Genomic DNA, 12,963 nt, shown 5'->3' on the forward strand with positions numbered 1-12,963 from the left:
TAACCATGTGCTGCTACCGTTATTGTGTTTAAGGCAAGCGAACCATGCTATTAAACTGGTTAAATTGGTATTTACAAAGCACGAAAGTGCATGTTAAATCTAAAACAACAACAGCAGTATTTTGATGCCAGAGCAATGGAAGAACACCGGTGTGTTTAGGCGTCACACGTGTCAAAGAGATTCAGTCAAAGCTAAACCGAAGATATCCCTGGAGACGGTCAAAATTCGTTGTAATCTTTCTGAAATATTATTTCTACTGTATTATCGTAAGCATCTAACATCACACGCAAATCATACTATAAACAAGTTTATTAGCGTGCAGTTCCCAATATTTGTTGTGCATCCCATTTTTAGTGCATAGGCTGCATTTGTATGTTCTATTGCACGTATAGGCTAATATTGACGCAACTATCTCGCGTAGCACTTTCCACAAGATAAAGCCGCGGTGTAGCCTACGCCGGGTGCTCTACGGGCCTTCCTAAGGCTGTAATACTTGGCAAGATAGTGTTTTAATTTTCTGTACCATTAGTGCAGTGCGTGCAGAAAATAAGTGCATAATTGAACAGCCCTGCTCGTGGGTGCAACACTACCGGAAACCTTTAAGCGATCTTTTAAGAGTAGCGTATCTATTGCTGGGGTCTACCAGGACTTTACAGACGTATTTCGTTCGCGAATATGACGTTGTTAAGTGTGGACTAACCGATGATAAATAAAAAGCCACAGTTTCACCGCAAAGATAAAGCAATGATTGTGATAGCAACAAATTTTCTTGTTTCACGTTGGCAGCGATCTCTTCTGGATGCGCTTTCACACAACTCTACAAAACACCAGTACCCAATCTTCGCTCACGGAGCAGTGATTCCCGTGGTTAAGCACCACCGCTATTTAGGGGTCGTCATTGATCGCAACCTGTCCTGGTCAAAGCATGTGACTGTGCTGAGAAACAAACTAATCAGTTTTGTGTATGTTCTTCGTGTTATAGCAGGACTGAGATGGGGCCCTTCGGAGAAAAGTCTTCTGCAGTTATACAAGGCATTGTTTGTGGGCTACATAAGGTACAGCTCACCTGTGCTTTCCAGCATGTGGGCAACGTGCCTTCGTACTTTAGAGAGCCTTCAGGCACGAGCACTGAGAATATGCCTTGGCCTGCCACGGTGCACATCTACCTCTGGCACTATAGAGGAGTCACGCACATACCCTATACAGGTTTACACGTCCTGTGAGCCTCTTCGAGTGCACCTTCGTCTGCTGACCCGACATGCACAGCACCCGTTATCTTCGCTACAAGTGGACCGACCAGGCTGTACCTATTCGCGATGCCTCGATACGCATAGACACATGATCCCGTCAGGCTTTGCACCTGCCGTAATCTCTGCAGTGCCTCCAAGGACATTGACTAAACCGCTGGTGTGCCTTCACATACGTGGAATTTCGTGTAAGTCGCATGTTTCTTATATTGCCCTCAAGCAACTCACCTTGGCACATTTAGATGACCGATACAGCGACTCTGTGCACATTTACACCGATGGATCCGTAACTTCATCCGCCTCAGCTGCAGCCTTCGTGATCCCTCAACTCGGTATTTCCCGACAGTACAGATTAGATCATAGGTCATCTTCGACAGCTGCAGAACTTGTTGCTATACAAGAAGCCATAAAATTTGTGAACGACCAAGCACCGCGTAAATGGACGATTCTGTCTGATTCAAAACCAGCGCTTCAAGCTATCCATTCTTGCTTAAGAAGAGGCCAATTTTACGAGTTAACGTTAGGAATCGTCCAAGCATTTGACCTAACACACAGGGGCGGTCACTTGATTACACTCCAATGGATTCCTGGACACTGCGGCCTGGTTGGCAACGAAACAGCCGATAGCGAAGCAAGAGCGGCAATATACAACGCTCTTATGTACGTCAAAGTACCTTACTCGCGAGGTGACGTCAACACATTGTTGAGATCACTCATGCGCGAATGCGCTGCCACTTACTGGTTGCTACCAGATCACCGGAACAAGCGCCTGCGGGAAACAGACCCCAGTATGACTATTCGTCTTCCAGATAAAATCAGCCGAAGACATGCTAACATACTGCACCGAATTCGCCTGGGCGTCGCCTTCACTCGTCACTACACCCACCTAATCGGCCGTGCGGACAGCTCAAATTGTGAACGCTGCCAAGTGCGCGAAACGATAGCTCACATATTTTGTGACTGTGCATTATACGTGGCACAAAGAGAAATGCTAACTGCAACGTTGGCAAGCATTGGACGAACACCATTGAGTGAAAGCCACATATTGTCAGCAATGAACGACCAAACAGTGTCAAAAATTGCTACAAAGGCTGTTCTAGACTTTATAAAAAGCACTGGACTAGAAACTAGACTGTAGGGTACTATACTACGTGGTTACTGTACATACGCACCACTTCTTCTTGTCCCCATCATCACCCTTCATCCCTCTTTCTTTCCCCTTTCCCTTATCCCCCGTGTAGAGTAGCAGGCTAGAGCGAACTAGCTCAGGCCGACCTCTCTGTCTTCTAATAAATTCTCACTCACACACTCACTCTACAAAACACCAATTTAAGAGAATACGGCTGCTGCAGCGACCCTTTTTGCGCATTCTTTTTCTAGTTGAGAGCACTGCACGTATAATGTTATGCGAGCCACCCACTGAAGGCTCCCGAGATAGCAAGATAACATACGTCAGCGACGACCACACTCGTAAAACAAAAAGTCGCAGCTGCTTTTCAGTGGATCCCCGCCCTTCTTGCGTATTAACGTGATAGCATTTGAAAACTCGTGTAGCACAAATTCCGCCGTCGGCGTCGGCACCATTGGTTGTGAGCGAAAAACCGTCTGTGAGAGAAAAAAACCAGAAAGAAGCAAAAGAAATAAAGAATAAAATTTCAGGTCCCATTGAGGACTGAACCTGGGCCTGTCACGTGGCAAGTAGGTGTCTTACCACAATGCTACGGCGTTACTTGCTGCTGCGCCGGTACAAAACACTAGATAAAGCCATGTCAGGGGAGTGAAACTTCCTATACCCTCCATGGAACGCGATATTCGCTCGCAGCGCCGCACGAACGCCTGGTGTTTGGGGGCGGTACGAAAACATGGCGGCGCATCGCAGACATGCACTGGGGGACGCCATCTTGATGAGGACTGAGGATCCGAGTGGCGAGGGGGGGGATTTAGCGCCAAATTCAATTGGGATGCACCAGCAAGCCAAATTGAGCGAGTGGAAGGTATTCAGATGGCGAGCACGCGACCTTCTTCCTCTTGCGCAACCCGCCACATGATGAAAACGGCCATCATTGCGTTCTGATTGATAGTCTGCCCATCCACCTATTTGTGCACTACTTATTCTAAGTAAGACGTTTTTGTTTACGTATACACATAAATTAGACAAAATAAAGAGCAGAGTTTGTTTGAAAGTTTTATTGCCTAAACGTACGGTTTATGCAGTACAAATACAACTTGAATGTTTTACTTTTTTGGTCGCATACAAAAGTGGACCGCACATGCCAGCATGCTAATAACCTAGTATCAATCCAGTGCACATTGCCACACATACGTATATACAAAGACAAAAGAAAAACAGTAATAACTATACACAAGTTCACAGCACGTATCCCGATATAAAATCATCCCATGAGTGGGACAAGATAATACGGCACACCGCACACTTAGGATGCAAGAGGAAATGATACAAAAACCATAAGGTACCGGAGTTAGACAATGCTACATTTTTTATTCAGCATCAGGTTTCTTTATAAAAGCTGAAGCAAAAATTTACAAAATACTGAAGCCACTATAGAGTGTTCTCATAAAATAACACGAAGGGTTTATGCTTTCTTCAGCGTAACATACCTATATTGCTTAATGAAAAACACAAAAACAAAATACAAGCAGATAAATAGTACACACACATGTCCGCTTCAGAGGCAGAAAATGGTGACCTCAGCTATAGAAGTAGCAATGACTCAAAAATATGGAAGTAGCGCCTACTTTTGCGCATATGTGTGTCTTTTTGTCGTCCGTGTTTTCTGAGCGCTCAGTTTTTCAAGACCTCAAATATGCAAACAGAATCCTAAAAGTTACAAAAAACTTCCGCATTTTTTGTGCTGCAGTAGATTTTCTGGTGCGCTGATTAGCCAAGGAGATGTTCACGAAGCGAATATGCCACAACAGGCGAATCCTTGCAAAGAGGTGCACAAAGGCTTTCTTGCATTCTTCAGAGCAGAATTTTTGCCTTCCCATACAACTGTGCAAAATGCCTGCCAAAACTCCACTCACATTAGGCAGGTGCGCCACAACACCGATATATTCCAAAAAGCAAGCTTCCATGACCTTAATATCCTGAAAGCAATCGTCAGAAGGCATTGTTACATTGCCAAATAAATCTGAGGAGATGTTGCTTGCCTTAAACATAGCAAAATACTGGTGTGATGCACAAAGCTGGTGGTCGCCTTTCTTCAAAAGGGTGTTGCACACACAGTGTGGAGGCCTGTGAAACAAAAATTGCCGTACGAGATATCCCCCAACATAGTAGAGAACGTTGTCCTCTACTATATCATGGCTAACGGGCTGTTCCTCATCAGGAAGCATATCGACTGTTGGTGCTGCATCACAAGTAGTAGGAAGCGAATGAGGTGGCTCTGACATTTGTGACAACACAGTGCTGCGATCCTGTTCACAGTTTCCTTCTGAAAAAAGGGCAACCAGTTTGCCAACAGAAATGTGTTTCAGACCTGTTGTGAACTGAAGCACATTTGGGTTGTCATTGCAGCCATGCTTTAGCCTAAGAAGCCCGAAAAGGTTTTCCAGGGGGTCCTGCTGTAGCCAGCGAGTCAAGAGAACACGAAAATCAAAATCTTGGAAGAGGTCGTCCCAGAGGAGAAGGATAGCCTTTAAGGTGACCTTCCATGCCTGAACTGTGTGTGGTTGCCGAGGCCCGTCAAATTTCCACCTTTCAACCCACGACAGGCACTCCCGCAAAAAGGCTAGGTGTTCGGACCCTTCCGAAATTGCATAACGTAACTTGTCACTGGCTTTTTTTTACAGAAGAGCTATTCAGACAGTCGAATAACTTATCTATCTTCTCGAGAAAATCAGCTGTTGGTTTGGCGGATGCCGGCAACACGCCAAGAGCAATGAATACATCAATGGCCACTGAGACCGATTCGCTCATCACCTGGCTGGCATATTTAAATTTCATGTTATTGAAAGGCTTCCGGTAAATGTGGTTGTCGGTTAGTTTCTTCGCCAATTTGAGTTTGAGAGGATGCGAGCTTTCGTATAGTTGCGTAATGAAAGACCAATCCACAATTTCTTGCCCGATATGGAGCTTGTGAGGTGCGCGGAGATTATTCCTTGTGCATTTAAGTAAGTGTGGTGTGTCATATAGGAAATAAATCTTGCGGCCTTCAAGCACAAAAAACGGCTCTTCAGGCGTCACACCTAGCTTACTTGCCAAAGTGATGTTGCTTCCCCCCTGGTCGCAGATGAGCGCCTTCACAAACAACCGGGCTCCCTGCAGCTGCTTGATTATTGTTATGATCAGATGATGAAGAGTATCTGCGTGTGTTTTGGTCCTTGATACTGTGTAAGCAACAGGCTGAATCCACGTTTTCGAAATGCCTGCCACAAGTATCAGGAGCGCTGAATTTGCCACGGCTGGTGTTCTTTGCCTACCGTCATCGGAGAATCCCATCACAATGTCATGCTTTGCATCATACTGCAGATGTTCCTTCTAGGACATTTATTAAAATATTAATGTGCACGCACGATCTGTTAAATGCCAATTTCGGGTAGCTTCTTCGAGGGCTTCAATAGCGGTTGGAATAACTCCGGGAGTCATCGGAATATTTCATAACCACTGCTTTAGCGACCTCACAGTTGGCATGTCAAGCAGTCTTGACAGATGTCTGTACGCTTTCGGACCATGAAAGTATAAGTTTAAAGCGAACTGGCGGTGCTCAGGCGACCACCTCCGTCCTCTACGTTTCACGCCATTAATTTTAACTTGAGTCTCAAGCAATCTAAAGAATGTCTTGCGGACATAGGGCCTGATAGCATTCAACGCCTCGGACTGGGAAAGCTTTTTAACCTTTCTCTTGCCAATTCTTGACAGTGCCTTCCAAAGCCTTGAATTTATCTTCTCCAGGTTCTTCATTTTTCTGGCTGTCCGGGGCGAGCACCTAGAAGGCTTGTGTTGTCGATCGGCTGGATTGAAACCTGAAAGATTTAGGAAAAAAGCTCATTTATACTGTGTTTTTGTGAAAGCTGACCATGATCTTTAAACCTAGTAAAAGTTCTAGCGGCTTTTAGAATTTAAGTGATTACTTCCATGAGTAATCAGTTGGTCATATTTAGTTCTCGATCCTTCACTTATTCAAACTTGGGGCATTGGGAACAGGCCTCTGATAAGCACACTGCTGGGCATTGAGCCTACTAATGGCATGTATAAGCATCGTGGGCAACATGAAGCGTCAACTAATTTTTCCTAATCATTAGCATACTCCTTGTTAACAAACATTATTGGTTATACGTTTAAAATGGTATGTTTAGGAAAAAACAACGAATTCATAGTCTTCTTGAAAAAACACTAATCCCTCTTATAATAATAATAATAATATCTGGGGTTTAACGTTCCAAAACCACGATATGATTATGAGGGACGCCGTAGTGGAGGGCTCCGGAAATTTCGACCACCTGGGGTTCTTTAACGTGCACCTAAATATAAGCACACGGGCCTCAAACATTTTAGCCTCCATCGAAAATGCAGCCGCTGCGGCCGGGATTCGATCCCGCGACCTGCGGTTCAGCAGTCGAGCGCCATAACTACTAGACCACCGCGGCGGGGCACTAATCCCTCTTAGGAGGCAACAAACAAGCAAGAAAGGGATCGGACAAGCACTCGTCTCGTCCTGCCTTTCGGTATACATCGCTCTGGTTCTCGTCCCCTAGCAATGAACTAGCTCGCCCAGCTGACACCGTAGTGCACTTTGGGATCTGTTAAATGGTACGTGACATTTAAACGATAGCTGCAGGGCATTAATTTATCTGGAATAGTTTTAAAGAGCTTAGAGAGCAATACGATTTGCGTACATGAGGGCTCAGTCTGTTGAACTTCTTCATCGGCGCTGTGAGCGGGCATTGCAGTGGTATTGGCGGGCCGAGGAGAGCCTGTGAAGAGAAATTGGCGGAGCACAGATTTTTGCGTGACATACATACAGCTGGTATAAGGCGTCACATTAAATATTTGCAATTACAATCACTCAGGGCGTTTTCTCACTATTAATTGGTCTCCTCGCGTATTATGTCTCAGTACGAGTAATAAAAAAAGTGCAAACACACAAAAAGAGAACGCTACGTGTCACTCACTAAATATATGGGTGTCCCAACTATCCTAAACCAATATTTTAAAAATCTTAATGCGACGTGCCTAGAACAGGTTAACATCGTGGTGCCCGTGATGACCTAGCGCGTAACCGAATTCTTGCCAATTACACTTATTTGGCCCATTGAAAATAAAAGTAATTTTGTAATAATAAAGCTAATAAACATAAAGTACCTTTTGGATTCTTAATTTTAAAAGCGACTTTGAACTAGGGTGTCGAAGAATATATATATATATTTCTAAAAGGCCAGTTCTGTTGCTCCCACTGTCAGAGCTATCGCGCAATTGTTTTAACAGCGACACCAAGTTGGCCGCTACTCACTCGCCATGTGCGAAATAGCTGATAACGCGCCACATGGAGTACTCTCTCAAGTTATGAGGTCATTTTCACCTTTTCCTGTAAAACGCTACGCCACGGGTAAAATAGCAGAGACAACTGAATCAGAATCGAGGAGGTTACATGTAGAGCGTTCTGAGTGAGACGTTTGCTCTAAATTTAACGATTGTGAAGCCGGCAAATTTTTTACTTAGCTAGTTATATCTACCAGCAAAATCATGCCGGCGAATCCATGGATGCTGTGTACACCATGCGTTGGTATTGTTGGTGTAATCTGCGCGAGAATCTTAAAAATACTGAGTCATGATAACTCGGACAGGTACACATATTGAGTATTAAAGCATTTCTGTAAATAGATGTAGAGGCATGAAAGTTTGTGCTGTTGTATGATCACTTTACAGTATTCCCACCTGGACTTTCGACGTGTGTCTGCCCATCGCCAAAGATGGAAACTGTTGGCACAGCACATCTTAGCAGCCTTGTCTGTCCAGGGTCTGCGTAGTCTCTGCTGGTGAAATGGGCAGAGCACAGGCGGTAGCTGCTGTAGCTCTGACGAGGTGGTAAATGAGCCAGGTCCTGCCGTGTCGCATACTGAAGCCAAGCGCGAGATCTGGAAAATCAATGTGTACGTGTGTAGTATTTGGGTTAGAATGGATTTATTTCTGTTTTCAGGCGTAGATGGATAGCTTTGAGTGAAAACTGGCATCTTTATTTGAAGTAAGCGTTATTTGATACATTTCTCATCTTCCTTTTTGAATTGAATTTTTGTAACCGAGATGACTTGTGATAGCAATCCTAGAAGCAAACTTTAAAATAAAATCTGTCTTTATTATTAAGAGACGCGGATACATGCTTCTACTTGCGCGATAGTAATGTTTGGTGGCAACGACCCCAGCTTTCCTCCTAATTCAAAATATATTTTTGCAGACAATAGCAATCATCCCAAACCAAAATCTCTAAACAACTATTCGTACATATATACCCTCGCGCACTGCGTATTCCTCGGGTATTTCTCGCGCCCTGCTGCAAATCTTTCATAAAAACCTTATTAAAACCGGTAATAAATTAGTAGAACACGTAAGTTTACATTGTCCAATTATTTATGGGCTTTTAGCTGCAATTTCATTCTTGTAAATATATCGTAATTGTACTTAAGGCTGAAACTGAAAACATGAAATTGAAGTATACATTATACATTATTACTTTATAAATTTATTGCTAAATTCCTCTGCAATATGCCGTGGATTTACGTGAGGCCAAAATGAAAACACACAATTGAAACGCAATAATGTAATAACATCCGTCTAAACTCGCAAGTGTAATAATTTATGTACTCAGTACTTAATTAACATAGTACTAACAACACATGCTATGAACGTATATGGACCCTCCCTTATAGCCAAAAGATTATGGGAATCGCCTTCCTCTAGCTATGGACATAAATAGGCTGATAATATTCAAGAATAATAATAACGCATGCAGCGAGAACAGACTGAACGCAGGCAATCAAAAGGTAATAAAAAGAGTGCGGATAAGCTTACACTGTTCTATTAGTCACTGTATATGCTGCTACAAATACATTTGTGACATGCCTTGCATTGCCTTGAGCCAAAGTGCAACATCGAAATGCAATGCACGATCGAAACTCATTAAAATGAAAACGCAAGTATAAACAATCGTGCGTAGCAAATGTATTCGCTGGAATAATTTCCAGATGCTCTGCTGTGCATGTCATGTATAATTGAAGCTGAAAAGCAGACAATCAGAATGTAATGAATAAATCATGTACGTGTAGCTCAATTAAATTACACAGCTACTGCAGCAACCGCATCCTGATATGCCGTGCAAGCGTAGAAAGACAAAACGAGCAGCATGCAGATCGTACCTTTCGTCCGCCGGGATCCGAAAAAATTTTATGCCGGTGTGTCGTGAAGAATTCTGACACCACTCAGCGCAGCACGATTTGTGATGACGGCGAGAATCCATGGATGCGTCTGTTTGGCTGAATCTTGCATGGGTTTCGCTAAAACAAACTTTACAGCGGTAAAAGCGGCCTTTGGGACACCGCAGGCTGTAGCATACATGGGCGCGCGAAAAGAAACGCCCCTTTTTCGCCGTGAGAGATAGGACGACTGCGCAGTTCCCGTTTTCCACTTCGGGTGGCGCTCTTATTTTCGCAATCTCGAACTGCAACCTTTAGGTTCACTTGTGTAGTAAAAACTCCGGAGTTAATGAGTAACCTAGTAATAACTATAAAATAGAACAAGAACGTTCATTTAGGTAGTATAGCCCCCAAACGTTAGGATCGCTGTGGTCACGGGACAGAAAAACCGCGAAGTTTCACCCCCCTGGCCATGTAGTGGAAGGACTGTCCTTAACGCATTTTGTTCGGCAGGTGTCATGACCAAAAGAAGCCCATTCGGCGATTTGTAGGCGCATTAGGGAGGCCATCAAACTACGTCGAAAAAGTCCGGGAGAGTGCAGCCAACGCTGCTAAAACACACAGAAACTTTCAAACAGCTTTAAAAACAGACAACTATGTCCATCTAGCGAAAAATATGTCTTGCTGTTCCAGAGGCGTTGATTAAGCAAACAGCAAACGCTAGATAATGTGACACCATATGTGAGGCATTGTGAGACTCTCTATGCCCCTTCAAGGAAATGCCATTTCAGCAAACCTTGCATAGATTCAACAAACCTTGCGTTTGCATAGATTTAGCTTTTCATTCCCACGACACCATTAAAGAAGTGAAGTACTGCAGTTGCCATTTCACCGACCTTAAGGTCATGCTTGTTGCAGTTGGCCGGAAGAGGTTTTCAGAATAAAAAGTCGAACAATTGCCAGATAACTAACGCAAGACGGATGACACAGTGCGACCATTTACGCATACAAGTGTCCCGCCTACGCTCAGTTTCTAATATAGGACCATGTGGCTATATCTCTGCACAATATTTTCATGAAGTAGTTATAAAAGTGCTGGTAAATAGATAAAAAACCTGCAACATTCCTATAGATACGTCGCTTTGATTGATTGATTGATTGATTTGTGGGGTTGAACGTCCCAAAACCACCATATGATTATGAGAGACGCCGTAGTGGAGGGCTCCGGAAATTTCGACCACCTGGGGTTCTTTAACGTGCACCCGAATCTGAGCATTCCTATAGATACGTCGCGCATTTGTGTGTGTGTGTGTGTGTCAGTCCGGCGAACAAAGTCGTTCGCCGGAATGTATACGCTCGTGAATCAAGCGGCTTGTTACGTAGCATTTAATGAGTGCGGCAGTGTTTCCCATGCGAAGGTTTAATAGTCGGGTATGCTGTGCGTGTGCGTGCGTGCGTGTGTGTGTGTGTATGTGTGCGCGTGTGCGTGTGTGCGTGTGTGCGTGTGTGCGTGTGTGTGCGTGTGTGTGTGTGTGCGTGCGTGCGTGTGTGTGTCTGTGTGTGTGGGGGGGGGTGTCTTTAACAAAACATATTAATAAGTATGCACTTCGCCATTGAAGCGTGCACTAAGGGCTGGATCTCGCCCAACTCTTAAAGGCGAAGCTTAAGGGTCCCACAATTTTTTTCACGGTTGTTAAAGACCAGTGGGGCGTTTCCTGTCTAATTAAGCATTCCAATCTCGGTCCAACAGGCGGGAAGATCTTGCCGCATTCGCCTCAGAGCGACTAATATGGGCCGGCTCGTTCGATCTCCGCAGCAGACGACTTCGTCGGCCCCTACAGTGGCCCGTTACCCACGGGTAAAACGCACGATGCGCTTGGGGATCTTTTCAGTTTGGACTATGTACGTAACATGACGGGAAAGAAACGAAAAAATTGATGGAGACTCTCCATGCAATTGCTATCTTAATAAGACCAGAACAAAACGCTCCGTTATCGAGAATCAAACCCGCGACCCCTCCCTCCTCAGCGCGTGGCACTAAACGACTTAGATACAATTCGCAGATTGTTCGGCTTGCTAACGGTGCGCCATTTATGTACATCATTTACCATTGGTGCTACTGAAAACCTAGTGGCACTTCAGTCAGTTCTCATTATCACTTGCGAGATAGCACTAAGGTCGCACTTAAAGGTCGTCACAGCGCTCGTTACGATGCGCGCACTCCCCCTACCTATATAATCTGTACTTTTCTCTACAGGGTGTAATTGGCCGTGCGCTGATCTCGTAACAGAAGCTGTTTGTAGAGTACTTCTAGTGCCTTCCCCGGAAAGTTGAAAATACCGAGCACACGAAGCTCACTGCTGCGACCGCGCTTACGAAAGCAGCGTACTTCTCAAGCCCACAGCCAGTCAGAGCAGGATGCCCTCAATGCCGCCCCCTCCCCCCCCCCCCCCCGAGAAAAATTTTTTTTTTGATGTAGAAAGTTTTCTACCGGCGACCAATTATAAAAATGGTGTTTTTGAAGGCATTCAACAAGTACCTGCCCCCTCCTTTCTCCGGGAAAAATTGGCCCCGTATCTGCATGTTAATGTGCAAATTTCGTCGAAAGACGATAGTCTTGCGTGTGGAGAGAGTGAACAAAACCTTTATTTGTGTTTTGCGCAAAAATATCGTTCAATGGCATTCTGAGACGCGGCGTTAGAGTGCCTCGAGCGTGCAGTGGAGGCGAACAAGCGCATCAGGTGATGTCACACGTGAAACAAGAGCGCCATCTGGCAGTTTTATTGGAAAACGAAGCGCGTGGCTTTGAGACGGGCCTGCGGCCCGTCTCAGAGGTGATTAGGTGTAAAACACAAGGCAACTGGTAGGTGTCATTACCATCTCGTCTTAGCAAGGCGTTGGAAACACTCGCCTTTTCGTGCAGGCGTTGCACAGTCAGCGCAGTGTGATAAGCGCTACGGTCCTTAAAGTTACTTATGTATGCCTTTTCTAGTAAAAGACGCACATGCAGATTATATACGTATTGTTATGGTGCTCCATACATGAGCAATAATTGCTTTTTATTTGATAATTGAACAAATATGAACGCTAAATATTAAGCAACATTGGTGGGCGCTCTGGATGGGGTAGACCGTTTCAAGTACCCGGTGCCGGTAAAAGTGGACAAACAGACAAATGTACAGACAGACAGACAGACAGACAGACAGACAGACAGACAGACAGACAGACAGACCAAACTTTTTGCGTCGAAGGTCCCCAAGAAAGACTATCGTCTTTAAAATCCCTAGCTACGGGCCTGGCTCTGCTGAAAAATAACGAAGAACTGTGACACTTCTTAGCTCTCACA

At 44.7% G+C, this 12,963-nt stretch overlaps 1 protein-coding gene across 3 annotated transcripts in view; it reads right to left on the minus strand.

Annotated features, from left to right (window-relative positions):
• The window catches only part of LOC119177844 (rifampicin phosphotransferase), a 185,969-nt gene that overhangs the window by 69,154 nt on the left and 103,852 nt on the right, over positions 1-12,963 (minus strand). The gene's annotated exons all lie outside the window — the stretch shown is intronic.

This window comes from Rhipicephalus microplus, chromosome 1, assembly GCF_043290135.1.
Source record: "Rhipicephalus microplus isolate Deutch F79 chromosome 1, USDA_Rmic, whole genome shotgun sequence".
In the NCBI taxonomy this organism is placed as follows: domain Eukaryota; kingdom Metazoa; phylum Arthropoda; class Arachnida; order Ixodida; family Ixodidae; genus Rhipicephalus; species Rhipicephalus microplus.